Source organism: Lutra lutra, chromosome 1 (assembly GCF_902655055.1).
Source record: "Lutra lutra chromosome 1, mLutLut1.2, whole genome shotgun sequence".
Classification (NCBI taxonomy): domain Eukaryota; kingdom Metazoa; phylum Chordata; class Mammalia; order Carnivora; family Mustelidae; genus Lutra; species Lutra lutra.
Genome location: NC_062278.1, coordinates 101,734,034 through 101,750,722, shown reverse-complemented (window position 1 = coordinate 101,750,722; position 16,689 = coordinate 101,734,034). Strand labels below are relative to the sequence as shown.

At 34.8% G+C, this 16,689-nt stretch overlaps 1 protein-coding gene across 7 annotated transcripts in view; it reads left to right on the top strand.

The window, feature by feature from the left end:
* TBL1XR1 (TBL1X/Y related 1) overlaps window positions 1-16,689 on the top strand; it is a 169,968-nt gene that overhangs the window by 91,590 nt on the left and 61,689 nt on the right. For 2 of the 7 annotated variants that reach the window (XM_047730854.1, XM_047730857.1), the window contains one exon: window positions 8,436-8,551. The exons of the other annotated variants lie outside the window; for them this stretch is intronic. The gene's annotated coding sequence lies outside the window, so the exon portion shown is untranslated. The remainder of the gene's footprint in view (window positions 1-8,435; window positions 8,552-16,689) is intronic. 7 annotated transcript variants of the gene reach the window in all.

Genomic DNA, 16,689 nt, shown 5'->3' with positions numbered 1-16,689 from the left:
GAAACAAAAAGTGTACTATTTCTGATTGTTTTCTGGCCTTATTTCTAAGTATTTCCAACTTCTCAAACTACCCAGACTATGTTAAATTCAGTCTTACTAGGTTCTAACACATTCAGGGTTGGGCCACGTGCTTTCATATTAGCAAGATAGCCATAAAATTTGAAGCCTACAGGCCATTGCAAGTTTTTTGGGTGTATTGAAACCGTTAGGAGTCTCTTTTTATTTCCACTGCTCCTTTCTTTCATCAATCCATGTATCTTTCTAGTGCACAGTAATGCGTTTTGTTGTTATTGTTGTTGTTGTTGTTTCTTAATTTTTAATTTTTTGCTCCCAAAGAAATTCTTAGTAAAGTTTGGTATGTAAAAGACAGGAATTTTTGGTTTTAATATGTGTACTGTTTGTTCTCTTCTCCTTGTTGGCCCTTTTTATGCTTTCAGTCATATCTTTGGATTGTTTTTGGTTCATTGGAATAGAGATCCTTCTCATTGACTATTTTCTCTCCTTCCCTCTGATTGCTGTTTTCCTCCTATAAGGAGGATCTTTTTTAAAAAAGAAAAAGATGCTAAAGTTCTTATTTCACTATATTATATAAAAGACAGTCTGATTTGATGTTTATTTTTATTCAGATGTTTAATGGGATCATTTTGAGTTCATTATAATCGGATACTTTAAGAGTGAGAGAGTGTGGAGAAGAGGCAGAGGGAGACTCCAGAAGAGAGGGACTCTTAAGCAGGCTCCACGAACAGTGCTGAGCCCAGGGCAGAGCCCAGTGATGCAGGGCTTGAACTAATGACCCTGAGGTCCTGACTTGAGCCAAAATCAGGAGTCAGACACTTAACCAGACTGACCACCAGGCGCCCCTATAATCTGATACTTTTAAAAAATGACTTAGGAACATAAGGGTTTGCGAATTTAGAACACATTACACAGAAATAATTTAAATGTGTAGGAGACATTTAAATTATTTCTGTGTAATGTGAAAAACATTTTGATTGATTTAAAAGTTTTTTGATAAATGATAAAGTACATAAAAATCAGACCAGAAATGGAAGGTGTAGTGAATGTTCTGTGTTAGTAAATATCTTGCTTAAATCTCTTGTGTAATCTTGTGAGGTTGTTAATATCTTTGTTTTATAGATGAGGAATCCATTATTCCTGTTCATAATTGCATAGATAATAAATTGTAAAGTCCACTCTGAACCAGGTCTTGTTTCCACAGTCCTTTCCTGAGTATGTCTGCAATTCTGAGAAGATTGAAACTGTGGCAAGATGAAACTAGGGTGGGAGCCTAGGTTCTCACAAAGATCCCTTTTTTTTTTTTTTTTTTTTTTTTTTTTTGCATGAGAAACAGTTAAGGAATAAAATCGTTATACTGTCCAAAACAAAAAAATTATACCTGTTTTTAAAATAGAGAGAGGTTTCGGTATTTGTAAATTTACTTAAGACTTTTTGTTGCTTTCATTCAAAGCAGGGATTTGATATTTTGGCCGAAATTTCAGAAACTAAATCACAATAAAACCTTTGATGTTAATATTGTCTACTTTTGAAGTATATTTTGGGTTTCCTTCCCTAAATCTTTAAAACCATTTAATTGAGAAATATTTTGTTTTATAATGCCTTTTAATATATTCCCTACATGATATTTCCCCACAGTTGTGGATAGGATGAAGTAAACAGTAGCTTTCATAAAAAGAAATACTTTAAATTCAGGTAGTTTGAAATGATATGGAAGTCATTTATGTATCTTTTTTTTCCCCCTTAAAGTGGGCTCTAAAAACAAACTTTCTCTGATCTTCTTGCCATGTAGGACTGTCCTTTTTATCATTACCAGTCTGTAGTTTGTGTGTGTGCGTGTGTGTTCTGTGACTCATCCAGACACCATGGCCCTTGTTTGCCATTATGTCCCTTTCCCTTTGCCCTTCCACCGCCATATCTAGACCTGCAGTATATAGTGTAGCCACTCGCGATGTGTGGTATTGAACACTTGAAATACGACTAGTCATAGCTGAGATGTGCTGTAAATATAAAGTACATACTAGATTCCGAAGACAAGGTATAATCTTGATTTTGAAATATTGATTATAAGAAATCCCATTTGGGTTAAATATATGTATAGATCATATGTATTTTATTGGGTTGTATACTGGGTTAAGTAAAATATATTATTAGAATAATTGCCCCCTGTTTCTCTTTAAATTTTTCATGTGACTACTAGAAATTTAGGATTATATAATGTAGTTTGCATTGTGGCTTACATTGTATGTGTGTTGACAGTGTTGCCCTAGACTTTGCTAGTCATAGCTTCCTGACCTGTGGGTTCTCCTTATCTGCCAGAAACAAGTAATCAGAGCAGTGAAGAACTTGGCTAATGCTAAGGCCTGGGGAAACAGGAATGACCTTTAGAGCATTCCTAGAATTAGATCATGGTGTTGCCAGGTGAACTGGGGGAGAGACCCAGCCTGTGTTCCTAAGGTGCCGTCACCAAAGGTTCTTGGTCTTGTCATAAGAAAGAATTCAGCGACAGAAACACAACACAGGGGCGAATGACACAAACAAGAAAGTTTATTAAAGTGAAAGTACACACTCTGGAGATGTGAGAGCTGGGATGGGAAGAAACTGGAGCATGTGGGCTGCCCTGGGGCCAGGGCAGTGGGGGGGTTGGGGGGGGTTGGGTTTCTGTCTTTTATTGAAGGTTGTTAACTAGGGGTTAGAATATCCATTACTTGGAGTGGGGATGAGGGTTTTGTGAATTTTCTTCGTCATTGGGTCAGTGGTTTCCCTGTGGTGGCATCTGCCATCGTGGGCCTGTCTGGTTCAGGTTTCATGTGGAGTGTGGCCAGGCAGGCCTCTGATGTTCCCCACAGCTGGCTGTGTGACTCCCTTGCTGTTGACCTCCAGGTATCCTGTTAGAGCCTAACTACCTGTCTTCTCTAACAATGCGTCTGCATTATAAAGTTAAGTAAGTTGTCCTAAGTAGGTCCTAATTTTACAAAGAAGGACTTAGAGCTCAGAGAACTGATGCCATTTCATCATTTGTTATAGTTTTTTTTTTTAAGATTTTATTTATGTATTTATTTGACATACAAAGATCACAAGTAGGCAGAGAGGCAGGCAGAGAGAGAGGGAGAGGGAGGGAAGCAGGCTCCCTGCTGAGCAGAGAGCCCGATGTGGGGCTCGATCCCAGGGCCCTGGGATCATGACCTGAGCTGAAGGCAGAGGCTTTAACCCACTGAGCCACCCAGGCGCCCCATCATTTGTTATAGTTACAGAACCAAGACTTGAACCAGATGAACTTCAGGTAGTCCAGCATTCTTTAAAATTCTAAAGATGCAAAATTTTGGGAAAAATTTTTCTTTTATTAAAATTAGATATTTTTCTTATCTGTTTGTGTTATTTTCTTTCTTGGGAAATCAGTTATTCAGTGTTCGTGTTCTTTTGTGCTTGTACTTGTCAAGTCATTTTTTTTCCCCTAGATTTTTCCCACTTGTAAAGTTTCCATTTGGTTCTTTTCATACTTCTGAGAGCTTCTGTCTTTTCTGTTAATACACTTTCACCTTGTGGAGGGTGGATTAAAATAGCTGCCTTAACATTTTGTGTTTGCTAATGCTCACATCTGAATAATCTCAAGATTGGGGCCTCATTCTGGTCTTTTTTTGTGTGTGAGTTGGTCAGATTTTCCTGATCCTGTGTATGTTAAATAATTTTGGATTGTATCTTACGAATGTTGTGGGTTTTGTTTTTTAAGTAAAACAGGTGATCCGCGTGGTTAGTTCTCCTTGTCTGTGGCATGGCAGTGTCAGCCTCCAATGCCAGTTCAGTGTTCAGAGGCTTTGTTGTGCTGCTGTGGGCCTACTCCTTGCATGTACCACTCAGGGTTAGTGTGGTATCTGAAGAGTGGCTTATGTCAAGGGTCTCAAAATCTTCTTTGGGTGTGTTCTACATACATGTCTTGGGTTGCCTTTGGAACTTGCCTTGGTTCATGGACAGAATTACAGTATTCCCTCCTCCAGCTCTCAACATCTCCCACTCACAGAGACCTTTTCTTGGTTTAGTTTGACTCTTTGGATCGAAAGGGACTAGATTAGTCAAGCCCTTGTGGAAAAGAAAGAATAGTTTTTCTGAAGTGGAAAAATAGGGAGTTATAATTTTAAATATGAAGTAGTGGCTCCTCCTAGACAAATCCTCCCACTGATTGTGAATACAGCCTCTGGACGGTATGTGAAAAAACATGTGGACACTGTAGAGCAAACAAAAGTAGGAACTGGACTTGAAGCAATTTCTTTAACAACAACAACAACAACAAAAAGGAATGGCCCTTGGGTGAGTTTCTCATCTTGCTGGTGTTTTGCTTCAGGCAGGCTTCTCCTGGCTTGTTTGCAGTCTTTACTGGCTTGAGGAATCAGATCAAATTCAGGAATACCACAGCAGCTGTGGAGTGATGGGAGTCCAGCAGGAGGAAGAGAGAGGAAATCCTGCAAAAGAAGGAACCACAATGGTGGAATTCCAGATTCTGTATAGAAACTGTGCCAAATATGTGGCTGACCCCTACACTGGAAACATTTCAGATGTCTGTCAACAAGAAAATAGATAAACTGCTGTGTGCATACAACCCAACACTGCTGAGCAATAGAGAGGAACAGAGTCTTGATACTGGCAGCAACTTGGGGGTAATTCCTGAACCAGAATGCTGAGTGAACATAGCCTTATGTAAAACTAGGGCATAATGATGATACCATTTATATCATGTCCTAAAAACAGGCAAATTTTACCTATTGTGTGTTAGGGTGGGGCAGGCAAAATTAATGTTTTAAAAAAGAGTAGTTGGCAGGGCTAAGAAAAATGGATGCATGGGTGTTGGAGACAGGGTTTAAGCAGGAATGGGCATATGAGAACTTTCTAGGGTGATGGTAATACCCTGTGTCTGTTAGGGATTTGGGTTACTCGAGTATATCTTTGAATGGTAAACCTAATATCTATCCATTGTATATTATGTAAATTTTTTCTTTGAAACAAACACTGTATTAAGTACTTTACTGTAAATAGTTAATAGAGAAGCTGAAGTTTATATGGGGAAGGTATACGGATCTGCAGCTTACTTTGAAATGCTTCAGTAGTTAGATCAATTGAGAGAATGGTAAGACAAATAAAAGGAAATGTTAATTCTGAATCCTAGTGGTGGCCGTGTGAATACTTCTGTACAGTTTTTAAAGTGTTTTCTGTGTGTATAAAATTTTTCACAATAAAATGTTATAAAAATAATAGTAGGTAGTATTTTTCTTAATCAGCTTCCTATTTGTTAATAGGTTGTTAGTAATCTAATGAAAATTGATATTTTTTATTTGAAAATACTTAAAATTAAGTTTATGACTGTCATTTTTGTGCCTGTACACTGAGCTCTGAACTTTTTAGGATACAGAAAGATACAGAAGTGAAAATGAACAATAAAAGTGAGAAGACAAAACATATCCACACAAATAATTTGATTCCTTCAAAGTGATATAGCAAAGGTTCATTAAGATCATTTATAATATACAAATTCTGAGGGGATGGGTACATAATTAGAGTATGCTTAGAGTCAAGTATGATTAATGGGAGATGGAATCCCTTGGGTTGCTTATTTTGAACAAGTTTGTGAAAATAGTATTAGAGACAACTATTAGATCTCTTTCCATTTTTTAAATTGACCAGTTGTCATTTATGAATTTTGACTTAGGATGCATTTTTTCTAAGTATGTTGTATTCATTTATCAAAAGAAGAACGCTGCATAATTTTTATGCTAGAATTGTTCGCCAGGTTAAATTAGAATTTGGGTTTTTGAAATTATTTTTATTAACATATAATGTATTATTTAGAATTTGTTTTTAAAAACCTATATTTTAGGAATGTGGTCATAGTATGTTAATGAGTTGTTGGGTTAAAAGGCAAATGATCATTGTTCCAGAATTTTGTGGTTCTTTTATAACACTTGGAAAGATAGGTGTAGTGCCATTAAAATATAATACCCAATATTAAGTATAACATTTATAAAATACTAATTCATTTCTTATCCTTATTTACCCTTAGGAAATCTATTCTGATAGGCTAGAGTTTTAAAATGTTATGTATCAGAATAAATTTTAAGTAGGTGAGGATGAGAGAAAAGTAAAATAATATTAATAATTACAAATTAGTAATTACAAATTGTAATAGTGAGATGTGAGATTTTTAGCCATTCATTTGATCAACTCAGTTGCTTTCTTATTGGTAGCTTTTTTCTTCCCCAGTCCTGAAACAAGAATTTCCAACAAAACTAAACAGTTATTAAATATGTTTTAGAAAACAAAAAGCTTTATGAAATTGCATGGTGTTATAAAGGCTTCATGTTTTCTTAGTAACCAAAATAGTCTGAGTTGGACTTATTTTTAGCCTTTTGTTTTTTTTCCTCTCCAGTTGTATTGCAGTAATAAAAAGAATTACCATTTCTAGATATTATAACTTTTTCAAAGCATTTGTACTGCTATGTTGTGCCCAGCTCTAGCCATTTATAGTGTTCCAAGAATTCTATATTATTGATAACTAAATGAGGTACTTTGGTCTTTGAGCAAATTATACCATGTGATGACTTACATAAGTGGTGGAAAGAATTACAAATGTGTTGATGTTCTACAAATAGAAATTTAGTTAGGAACAATCCAGTGGGCTTCATGTGATGTACCAACTAGTTATTTAAATTTCAAATTCTCCTTTAGCTCCTGCTGATCTTGGTACCAACCCTTCCTAGAGGAGAAATTTACCTAAGTTAGTAGTTTGGTCCTGAATTTTGCAGGACCAAGTTTTTTTTTTACATCTGTATAATACTGGCTAAAAACAATATGGCTTACAGTATTTTATCATTTGTAGTATTTTTGTCAGTAAATAAGCTAAGTGTTTAAGTCTCTCTGAAAAAAGTCATGGGGGTGGTAAGGTAGATGGAAAAAATTTCTGGAAACAGCTCATGCTTAAAATAGAACCCTAAATATGCTTTGCATATCCATCCTGATTTCTGTTGTTTGCCATTAAGTAAGGTTATTTTAATCAGCTCCTTAGGATTATAAGTCAAAATACCCAAATTAAAATGGAAAATAAATTCATTGTAAAGGAAAAGTTTGTTTCACAGATTTTTCTTTTATCTCAAAGATAACAAAGATATCACAACCATTTTAAGACTAATCAAGAACAAATTTCATTGCCATCAAGACTGCTTTATTTTTGCTTTTGTTTCTACCAACTAGAGAGAATTTTATTAGTGATTCTAAATAACTTACTAGGCAATATATTGCCAAGGTGAAATGCTCAAATGAATAATTAATGGAATTGCCTGTATGTCAAGTTATTTTATAATCACTTTAGGTAGTTTGCATAAAACAGGCTTTAAAAAACAAGTTGTTTTTTTTTTTTTAAGTTTTTTTTTTTCCACTGAATGTTTTGTTGTATATTTATAGCCTTTAAAAGATAACAGATTACATTCTTAAAAAGAGTAGGTTTGTGACAGACCTTGATTGTGGATAGGTTTATCGGTTCTTAGATCTTTGGAGTTTTAAGTCTGCCAGGTAAGAACCATAGCATTCTTGTAAGCAATAAATAAATAAATAGCAGAATGTCAGCTGATGTATGAACTTAAAACGTAGTATTCAGTTTAATAGATTCAATATTCAGTTTATTAGACCCTGAAGTATTTACTCAGACCAGGCAATTAATGTTATTTAGGTAATTGCAGTTAGACAACAACCAATTTTTTGAGACTCCAGAGCCTTTCTATTATTTACTAGTAGAAGCTTGATTTCTTTCAGTGTAGAGAACTTAACACTTTTTAAATGTTTCTAAGTGTCATTGGGAAAAGAATTTACCAGTTAACAAAAAAAATTATTATGCATAGGGAATATATGCTCATTAACAAAGAAGGATATCACAAGCATAATTATTTTATTGCATATTAAAATTAAATAATTGTTTAATTTACTCTAATCACTTTTTCTTGTCATTTTATTTTTTGTTCAGTTAGTTAATTGGAGACACTTGTGAGGCACTTTATCACTTAACATAATTGTTAGACAAAGGTGTTTCTGCACTGTTGTCTAGGTTTACTTGGGCTGTCTGGCAGACCAAAGGTGAATAGGGTTTTTCAGGTCAGAATTTGGTCACTCATTTAGATGGTAATGCTGCTAAGGCTGGTATATTGTAAAAACCTTTCTAGCTGTTAAAAATTATAAAGTAATTGCTGTTTGAAGTTCAAAATTTTATGAACATTGTTTTCATCTCTGTTCCCACCCACTGTTTCCAATGTTAACAGTTAAACTTCACTGTTAACAAAAGTCCTACATTTTATTGCTGCTTCTTGAGTTTGTCCGTAGACTCCCTCAATGTTAAAGCTAGAGGAGCCCTCTCAGATCTCTAATTCAGCACCCTCATTTTACAGATGAGGAACTGAGGCCTTGGACTAGAACAGAGGTCCCCTCGCTCAGTCCAGGACTCTTTCTATTACATCATGCTGCCTGATGTTTGTTTATGGGACTCAGCAACATCACATACAGGGTGAGCTTTTTTTTTTTTTTTTTTTTTTTTTTTTAAATGAACACACACAGTAATTTGCTTCTCATCAACTGCTGTTCATCATTCCTGTCTAACTCATTCTTTCCTTTTTACCCATATCCGTCTTAATCCATAATATGGCCCAGTTACTTGTGACTTTATTTTGGTGCTACTTGTTCTTGGCATTCAGCCATTATTTTTAAGAGTCAGACTCTTAGTAAGGTTTTTTATCAGTAACCATTGAAGCTTTACCAGGCACTATAGCAAGAGTAGTTTAAAGTTTATGACTGGATGATTTTTATAGAGTTTGTAAGTTTAGATTTAAAAATGAATTACAGGTATGTGCAAGAGTGTGGATATGACATATAAGAGCGGATGTGATACTAGATACGAGAGCAGTTTTTTTGTGAAATAATAAAATGCCAAGAAACACTAGCCAGTGGTGTGACATAACCTGTGAACTCATGGATTTAAATAAGTATATTTGCGTTTTAGATTTTTAATAATTTTTTGTATTGATGCTCAGATTCTCCCATTTTTGGCTAGGGAGTGCCTGTTCACGTTGGTTCTTGTGTCCTTCAGACAAGACCCTACTAATTTTAGGTAGCTTTTTTGTTTTCTGGTGTAAGATGTTACATGGTTTAAGATACAACATGGTTTTCAGGGCTAACTCAAGGACTTCAAGTTCTCGTAGTATATGATTTACAGGTTTCTATAGGACCAAAGTGGTGTTTCCCCTCTCCATTTTATTTTGAATTTTGGTGAACACTGCCCATCATTAATTTTGCTTTTGTATAAGGAGGAAAAAACAATCTTTCAACTTAATGAATTAATATGTTTCTCTTGTATATTCATTTTTTTTAATCTGTTGTCTTATGTCACTGAAATAGCCATGATGTCAATATTTACAATTCTAAGGTAAACTAAAACACTAACGCTCAACTATGAATGCTGGATAAATTTGTTGGATTGGATAGTATACCACCATGACAAGTCACCTCACACGGGTACTTTGTATTACTTACATATTATATATTGTAAAATTTTTGGAGTTCTTTGATTATTTAGTTATTTATCAGCCATTTTAAAGGGTCCCCACCCGTCAGATAACTAATTGGGTTTCAGGTGAACTAAATCAGAGGTCCAGAAATATCATGTGGATTTTTTTTTTTTTTAAATCAGTGCATGAGTATATATAAATAGTGCATGGATTGTATTTCTCATGCTGGAATGGGAGTGCTATGTTTTATGACATGAAATTAAAAAAAATACATTTGAATAGCTACTATGTGTTGGGTGCTAGATATAAAGTGTAGACTGTTTTTTAAAATATTTATAATTTGTGGTGGAAAAACAAGTATGCATAATAAAAGGTGATACAATGACAGCATTAGCACTTAAATTATAATTGATCTTCCTTACATTCCTACCTACTTGTGAGGTGTGTAGGTTAATTTTATTCCTATTTTACAGAACAAGAAACTGGGGCTCTGGAACATGGTTTGTTGTCCAGATGTCAAAAGCAGTAGCATTTGAAAGAAGCCATCAGCAGTCTAATTTCTAGTCTGATACTCTTTTGCTACTGCCCAGTTTTCAGAAAAATAAAACACCCAACTGTGATGTTGGTATTTGAATAGGCTTCATAAGGAGATGGCATTTGAAGAATAGAAGAATTTCAGCACCTACAGTTGGAATGAAGAGCTGAAGAAAAAGCAGGGCTTTTAGAATGCTACACCCGAATATATGCTCCTGAGGAGTAGGGTGGATTCAAGGGATACTGTATGGCTAGATGCTCTGAGATCACAGAGCGGGAGCTTAAGTGCCTGGCCAGGCTCTTTGGAGTGAAATGTGGAAGTTATTAAGTAGCAGTAAATAAGCATGATATAATCAATCAGTTATGGTTTATGCCTTGGTGTCAGAAGATAGTAGGAAGAGACCTAGGAGACTCTGAGGCTAATGTAGTAATACAGGTGGCAGGTACTGTAGACAGAAAGGCCTGGCTGAAAGTGGTGCTTTACTGTAATAGGAGGTGGACTCTATAAAGTTCCAGGTAAAAACTGAGGTTAAGATTGACATCCAGGGACGCCTGGGTGGCTCAGTTGGTTAAGCAGCTGCCTTCGGCTCAGGTCATGATCCCAGCGTCCTGGGATCGAGTCCCACATCGGGCTCCTTGCTCAGTGGGGAGCCTGCTTCTCCCTCTGCCTCTGCCTACCACTCTGTCTGCCTGTGCTCATGCTCGCTCCCTCTCTCTCTCTCTAACAAATAAATAAATAAAATCTTAAAAAAAAAAAAAAAGAAGTTACATCCAACAGGATACTAAAGTTTCAGGTGTTGTGAGTAGTAGAATCAGTGGTAATTATGGGCAAGAGGAGAAACAAATTTGGGAGTATAGGATATAAGTTGCCTCAGATAATACTGAATTATGAGATTCCAAAAAGGCATGTAAATAGATGTGTGCATTGGTCATCTGGAACTGAATTCCTTGAGTGGGAAAGATCAGGATGTGCGGAGTGGCACATAATAGGAGAGGTATTTTCTGATTCTTTAGAGTGTTTGAGACCCTTAGTTGGGACAGTAGACAGAAGATCAGAAGGCTAAAAAGACTGTGTACATATGTTAGGGCAGGAAGAAAAATGGGTTCAAGAGTGGAAAGAGGGCAGAGTCAGGAAGCCAGCTGTTGAAAGTTCAAAGACAGTTGTGATTTTCTTCTTAAATGCTGAAAATGGCCAGGAGTGGGGATTAAGGAGTATGAAAACCCATCAGATTTGACGGTGATTAATAATAAAGTGTTTTAAATTCAAAAAGTCAAAAGTAGAACTTTAGCAATAACAAAAATAATTTTACAAAAATATTTTTTCCTTTATACATTATATTTAAATGTGTAAGTATGATTATTTACATTTTATACATAAAAGGAAACTCTTCCCTTTGTCTCCCCAGCAGTTTATTATTTTTAATGATTGTGTAGTACGTGAATATTATGAATATACTATAGTCTTATTTTGGTACTCCTCTTTTAATGAACATTTACTTTCTTTGTTTCCCCTTTTTTTTTTTCCACTAAAAAAACAATGTTTCTAAAACAAGTGTCCTTAGGAACTTATATTTTATTTCTCCAGGTTGTAGGGTATGTATATTTGTTGACTGACCATTTTAACAACAAAATAACAAATTCTTATGATTTAATCTAATATTTTCACTTGTAACAGAGTTTGACAGATTGTTTTCCAAAGGGCTTTTTCACATCTTCACTTGAAATATAGGGAAATAGCCTTCCCCACATTTCTGTCTGAAATAGGCATTCTAGATCTTTTAAATATTTACCAATTTTACTGTGTGTAATTTTACTCATTGTCACTTTGATATGTATTTCTTTGATAAACTAGTAAATCTTTATGTACTCAGATATAGCTGTCTTTTCTTGCATAGTTTTTTGAGTTTCTAGTCTTGGTTAAAAAGGATTTTTTTCTGTTCTCTATATTGGACATGTAGCCTCAATGTTTTGTTAAGGTGTATATGTGAAGTATGTGTGTGTTAGGTACATGGACACACACATTTATTTAAAATATACAAATATTAAATATATCTGGAATTTATTTTTGTCTGTTGTAAAACATGTGTGCCCACTTTTCAGATGGATAGTCACATGTTGCTACTATACAATACCAATCCATTCTTTTCCTTTGCTCAGTCTTTGTGTCTTTCAATAGAATACTGTTTAGTCATATAAATTTGGTAAATATTTAATAGGGTTTTTTGGTCTTTTAAATGGAATATTTATTTCTTTGTCTATTTAAAGGTGCTTATTATTGGAGCAGAGAAAAAGCTATTATTTCTGTTAGCCTCTGTATTAAATTCCCAAAGAAAGGCTAGTAATTTTTGCTAATGATATGGTAGTATATCATAGGAGACCCAACAATTTCTGTGGTACAATTTTTTTCTCGTTTGTATCTTTTTTTTTTTAAACTTTTTCAGAAAGTCAGCACAGAACAATAGGATAAATAAAGATTTTGAGGTAAACAAAAAGTCAAGGAAGTACTAATAACTTTTATCAGAGAAGTTAAGTCACTTGAGATTGAGAAGCTTTTGGTGAGATGGGTTCTTTGAGGGAAGTTGAATTTTTTTTTTAAATCCATGATGGAAAATATGACAAGGTGTTAAAGGCATAATAAAATGATTACCAAATGGCTCAGAAGGAGGACAGAATGATGTTAGAAACCATTATAATTTGGGGTTTACATAAGTGACAGGGCTTGAGTGGGAATCTCAAGGCTATTTGAAGTGAGTGTCAGGATCACAGCATTTGTTGTTCGTATGTCAGATCAGTAGATTTGCATCAAAGTGGAGGGAAAATAGATATGGTCCAGGAAATATGACGGATTAAAGGATACTGAGAAATATGAGTAATTTGAGATGGCCACGAATACCTGTTCCGTTAGAAAAACTGAGTAGATGAAAGATTGAAGGAGCTTACAGTAAAAGAGAGGGGTCTGTGTGTGTTACAGGATTCAAAGGTAGCGAAGCTTTTGAATTTTGTGACGTGATCCACAGGTCATGGTTTGCGTGACCTGAGAAACTTGTCAAAATATGCATGCCTGGGCTGTACCTCTGACTTCCTGAAACTTAAGACTTTTCAGGGTTGTCATGAACTTTATGACATTACTTTGTAAAGGCTGCCACAGGTGAATTTGGTATGCCATACTAAGCAAGGACTACAGGTGGGCTAGAAATGAGTGTGGTGGGCCTTTTTCTTTTTTCATATTCAGAGTTTGCCCAAAAAGAAATGGAGATACAAGCTATTAAAATTGCGCAGGTAATGGAGATCAAATTGGGAATGGATGAGAAGGAACATAGAATGTCATTGAAGATTGTCTTTCTTGTCTTTTAAAACACTATTGACTAAGTAGAAAGGAAGAGCTTTATTTACTGTTTGCAACAAATAATAACTGAGTGTCTTTTGTGAATCGGGCTATATTCCAGGCACAAGTATAGTAGTGAATAACAAGGATCAAGTATCTGCTGTTATGTACCTTGCATTTTTTTTAATGAGCGTAAGTTGTCATTCATAGAGTACTTGTTGAGTCACCAGTGTTTGAAAAAATCTCGCCTATGCCACACATTGTATGATCCAGTGCTTATTTTTTCTTTAGAGTAGTGATCTATATCAACAAAAAACTGAATTTTGAAATGAATGCTCTCACTGTTGTTGTTAGCTCTGACCACTTCCCTCTTGTTGTTTAGGTATTGACCTCGGTTTCTTTTACCACTAATAATATAAGCAGGGACAAGAAAAAGGTGAACGAACCCATTTCTACCACGTAATGGAAAAAAGGAACATTCTTTTAGTTTCTAGCAGTCTTGAGTTTCAACACAGTATGCTTTTTAAATACAGAACCAGATGAAAGGGAAATAATTTCATACTCCTGCCTGCTGGCCATGAATAGATTAAAAAATTTTTTTAAAGATAATCCAGTGACATGTGATAAAATAACCAGAAACAGACTAGACGGGTGGAGGTCTTCATTTCATCTTCTCCCTCTTCCTCTCCTAATCCAAATCTCTATAGAAGTTTTAGAAATGATAGCAGATGTTTTGTATTCATCTCTGTTTTGCAAAGGCACTGTTCCAGTGGGTTCAGTTTTCCATAATGTTCATACAATGCTATAGCCATCACTTTCAGTCTTTTAAATCAGTTTTTTTTTTTTTTTTTTTTTTTCAAAAAGTGATTATATACATGTAATTGCTGTGAGATTTTTCATCAGTCTGGGCAACCTGTAACAGAAAGGAAAAAATTCTCTTGTTCCATTCAGCTCTAAAGCCTGTAATTCTTTATAGTTATTATCAGTTAGCAGTTAATTTTATATCAGCAGACCCCCCAAAATATTACTTTCCTCCTGATTTGTGTTATACTTATTATAATTTATATTTTGAGCTTTTAGGTAAGTAGAGCACCTATAAAATGCCAAGACACCTTGTAGTAGAGTGAAAATAGGTGTGACTTGTGGGAACAGTTTTAGTCTTAAAAATGTATATAACTCATGTCAAATGCTTTTCTCTCTCTTTTTTTAAATTGTATAGTTGGCACACACGTTATATTAGTTGCAGTTGTACAGCTTAGTGATTCAGATGCTTATTTCTAATTTAATATGTATTCATTTTCACTATAGTATTTTATATGTAACAATTCTAACATTTTAATATTAATTATTATATATTAATATAAAATTAATACTAGATAATCTAATATTCTATAATTCTAGTTATAACATTAGGTATTTTAATTGAGGTCAGGTGTTCTTGAGATCAGTGGCCCAAGCAGAACTTCATATATTTTTGAAAGAATATCTCTTTTTCCTATCATTTGTTTTAGAGAACTGTGCAAGAAAATTGGGGGGGGGAGGGGTTAGTTACATAATTAATTGATTAAAAAACAAAGGTTAAGTATCTGATTACCATGTGGTAATCAAGGGGTTTCGCTGTTCTAATAAGAAAGCTTTACTACTTATTTCTTAATATTTTTGGAATAAATCAAATGGATTCTGAAGTTGCTGTCTACAGGTGTAGATAGTTTCCTTTTTTGTCTCTAAATGCTTTCTTTCTCCAAGAAACAGTGAGGTTGAGAGCAGAGAAGAAAAACGCCCATTGCACGGCCTTAGAATTTTGTTTCTTTAAAACTTTATTTGAGCACCTTGCATACATTTGTGTTATGATGAAGGAATAAGGCTATTTAAGACCTGTACTTGAGAAACACTGAATTGATCTGATGAAAACCGTTGATATGTCTAGATGAACTTAGAGAGCATCGGCTCTGGAGCTACTTTCCACAGAGTCAACCCAGGATATTATATTCAAATGAGGATCTTAATCTTTAAACAAAGTAAGGTTTAGAAGACAACTAGGATACATGCCGAGTATGAAATAACAGTCATTATATTGTCTCTGTACTCACTGCCCTCATTGTTATAGTTTCCCCATCCTTCCGATTAATATGGAGAAAAGGTTAGGCTTCATGTATTACAGTGGTCCACAAAAGATACAAGCCTTATGAGAAACCGAAAGAGGGAAAGAGAATTAAATTTTTTTCTTTTGTCTCTCAATTGACCTTTTCAGATGGTTAGTTTTGTCAGAATCCAAATAAGGTCTACATACTGCTTTTGGTTTGCTAAATTTAAGCCCCTTCCACTTATTGGTATTAGAAAGTGATTCATTTGTTGAATTTCCTATATTCTGAATTTGTCTCTGCATCCTTATATTGCTAACATATTTCACTGTTGTCCTGTATGTCTGTAAAGTGATAGTTGACCTGATTAAATTCACTTGGAGTTCTTTGATCATGACCATGTGCATGACACCACATGAGGCATAGAGCATCTGGTTGTGTCACTTTCAGTGATGGTGATATTGATTAGTTGATTCAGTTGTTGTTAGCCTAATCCACCCTTGACACAGTTGCGCACCAGATTTTTCCCTAGTGGGCTTAGCATCATTAATAAATTGTTGCTTAGATTCATTATTTTCTTAGATATAGAAATGATTATTTTCTAATTTTATTTTTTTTTATTTTATTTTTTTTTATTTTATTTTATTTTTTGCATTGACTGGCTGGAATTCTGTAAAGGACTCCTCCTGATCAAGTATTGTGATATTCTGAAATAGAATTTGCCCAAGAAAGGCAGAGTATGTGCCTGAATGTTTTAGTTACCAATTTTTGGAATACTGAATTGGTGGTACCCTAGTAACCTTTCAAGGTGACCAGTGATGTGGATTTTATTTTTATTTTTTATAATCTATTTTTGAGGTGGTTTAATTTACTTTATTTCTGTCTCCTTTTGACCTGACAGGAGTGGTCTTTGGTAGTCTTCTTGCTTTCTTGCATGACAAGATGTTCTAAGCTTCCTGTTTTAGCCCTGCAATTGGCCATACCTGTAGGGAATTCTGACTTCTTTTAGTGGACAGTGTTTATTTAAAGACTGTAATCCAAGTATAGAATGCTTTTTACTACGAGGATGCTATTAACTCCTTGTAGGTCGTTTTAGGCCTCGGAAATGTATATTTTTTGTAAGAGAAAGACAAATCACGAGTTCCTAGTTATATTTTAATCATACATATGATTATAGGGCTTCAAAACTTGATTGTATTGT